The 3,049-nt window shown below is 38.6% G+C and overlaps 1 long non-coding RNA gene across 1 annotated transcript; it reads left to right on the top strand.

The window, feature by feature from the left end:
* Positions 1–259: 259 nt before the first annotated feature.
* LOC125489508 lies at positions 260–1,606 on the top strand. Its single transcript, XR_007267054.1, has 3 exons — positions 260–638; positions 869–1,108; positions 1,191–1,606. It is a non-coding gene; the product is annotated as an uncharacterized LOC125489508 (long non-coding RNA).
* The last annotated feature ends 1,443 nt before the right edge of the window (positions 1,607–3,049 follow it).

Raw genomic sequence — 3,049 nt, 5'->3', positions numbered from 1 at the left:
TACATTTAGAAGAAAAGGTTAAAAAGTAAATAAAAAAAAAAAGTTATTAAAAGCATGAATGTTGCTTCTCGGTGCTGAAATGGGTTCTAGTTCAGCTTGATGCTATGGCAGGTATGCTAAACCACACCATAGCGCTGGTTTTCAACTAGAACCCTTGGGTGAAGTCACGGACTGACTTGACTGACTGACACAAAAAAACATAACATAAAAAAAATGACAAACAGAATAAAAAACAGTAACATAACATATACTTATATGCTTAAACAAAGCGTCTTGGTTGTCGCGTCGAAACCATAGAACTTAAAATTGGGTCAAAGGGGAACGGGCGGGGGAAGGGAGGGCAAGCGCGCCTCTGCCTCGCGGCGCGTCGAGCCTTTTTCAGTCTGAAAATGTCGCCCACGGCCGGAGCACGTCCGTGCGGCCAGCGCCCCACCCCCCGCGGAGCCCCGAAGCGCCCGCGCAACCAGTTTTTCAACTTTGCCACTGGTAAACAATGTGTGCAACAAGTACCTAGTTAATACGCTTGTTTTGCGTGTAGTAGTGATGCAGACCGACTAGTTACATACTTTAAACTATGAATTGCTGCGCAGAGCATACACAGAGTAAAATTAGAAACTATAAACCATGGTGTGAGATTGGTGAGTTATCATTTACATTTTACTTTTTATAAATTAGATTACAAGTTATATGAATTAGATTACAAGTTATTGATAAATTTATTACAAATACTACTTACAAAAACTAGCAATTAAAAAGAAACATTCATTCATTATAAGTAAATTATATTCATACGTATACCTGGTAGGAAAATTATGTATAAATGATTTAAAATATTTAATTGTAATATATTTTCTTTGTTCTCTTTCAGATATTTTGTCAAAGTGCACTACAACAATTTGACATTTTTTTTTGGGTATAAGTACCTATGCTATATAATATAATGGTTTGCGTTGGCTGACTACAACAAAATACCTACATCTTTTCTTTGCCTACCAAGCTTCAAATGGCTTTATACCTACAATGCACGGAGTGCGGCTGCTTTGCAAGGCTTGGAGGTTGTGCTCGTTTGGGACAGCTTTACCTTCTGGCTTATCGTGATAAACATAAAGTTAGTATAAAAATTTATTTAACTTTTGCATAGCAATAAGGTAAATCTTGAGTCTTGTGCTAAAAGTTTTTAATGTTTTTAGGGCACGTATCGGAGGGGGTAAGTTGTTCCAGCACTTACTAGCAGCATACTTGAAGGAACCACGGAATGCTGCTGTTTTGAAGCTTGGCGTCACCAGCATATACGAAGAAGCACGCGTGTTATGCCTGTTGTGAGTACTAGACCAGTCTAATTTAGTATAGAGGTAGTCAGGAGAACGTGTTTTAATAATTTTAAATAATAGGGTTGCAAAATGAAGTTGTCTTCTGGCCTGTAATTTTAACAAATTTGAATTATTGAGGTAAGGGGTAACATGCGCGCGCGGAGCTATGTTGAAGCAAAAACGAGCGCATGCATTTTGCACCCTTTGAATAAGTTTCTGCGTTCGCGCCAGTAGACATGGGCCGTATACTGTGTCTGCATAATTAAGTTTAGAAAGAATTAATGTTTCGCAAACTTTTATTCTTGGGTCTGTGTTTAGGTAAGGACGAATATTGTAAAGTATTTTGATCTTATAAAAACAATTTCTTATAATGTCTAACAGATGCGACTCAAAACGAAGATGTTGATCAAACTTTACTCCTAAATTGCGTGCTTCTCGCACACGCTCTATACTGTTTCCTTTAATTCTTATATCTGGCTGTAGGTTTTCAATATTTTCAATCTGTTTTTTACTTCCTATTATCATAAATTTTGATTTCACCGGGTTAAGGACCAAAGAGTTCCTTGACGACCAGTCCGCTACCCGGTCTAAATCATCATTTATTTTTTGTATAACTGCCTCAAAATTGTCCGGTGAACACGATAAATATAATTGTAAATCATCGGCGTATATATGGTAGTTGCAATTGTTTATGATTTTTGTAATATCGGTACAGTATAGAATAAAAAGTATAGGGCCAAGTATGGAACCTTGCGGAACCCCTCGGTTAACAGGAAAAGGACAAGACTTCACAGTAATACCATCACTTCTTCTTAGCTCCACTATTTGTGATCTATTAGAGAGGTAGCTCTTAAACCAGCGGACCGTTCCATCATCAAAACCATAGTTAGGTACTTAATGTTATGTTTTAAATGTTAATATCCAATAAAACAAAGATTCATTGACTGTTTTTTTTATTTATTTTTCCTTAAACTTAACATTATTTCTGCTTCTTCACGCTTTGCACGGCTGCAGCGAAGAACTTCTTCTGCATTTTCTCTCTCAAAAACAGACTTCTTATATAATTCTTGTGCGGTTTTGGCTAGCCACTCTCTCTCCTGTATTTTTAATCTGTGGAGTTCCTCTTCTCTCTCCTGAGCTCTTTGATTTTCTCTCCTCAGGCCAAACTCCTCAGTAATCACCCGAACTCTTACATTTCTTCCTGTAACAATTAGACATAGAATTATAACTAGCCTAGGTACCAAAGGTATTATGATTAGGGGTGATCGTTAATGGTTTAATTAATTAATTTATTACATTAATTATATTTTGTAATACACCTAACCTGTGCGCGCGCGCCTGTCTTCGCCCATAACACAGGTTCTGCCTAGCTTGGGGTCGGATGGCCGTGTGTGAGATGTCCCCACATATTTATTTATTTATTATTATTATTATTCGGGTACCATCGAGTCGCATCATGAGTGACCGCTACGCATCCACCGTACCTACGCGCCTCGCTCCCACGCTCGCCGCTCCGGTATATAAGGGCCGCGGCCGGCTCCAGCGGCCAGTCGTCTTACATGAGCGGTCGGTACCGAGCACATTTCGGTACAACTTCTCGTGCTAACACGGTTCACGGGTATTGTGACAGTCAGTTTGCATCTGCAGCGGATCTTACCGTATTATCACTATACTCCCTATATCAAGTTAGGCTTATTTCTTTTAATTTGCTCTTATCGCTGTATGATAGTTTATTTTAG

This window comes from Plutella xylostella, chromosome 14, assembly GCF_932276165.1.
Source record: "Plutella xylostella chromosome 14, ilPluXylo3.1, whole genome shotgun sequence".
NCBI lineage: Eukaryota > Metazoa > Arthropoda > Insecta > Lepidoptera > Plutellidae > Plutella > Plutella xylostella.
Note: the sequence above shows the minus strand (reverse complement) of the source record. Positions and strands in the feature narration are given on the sequence as shown.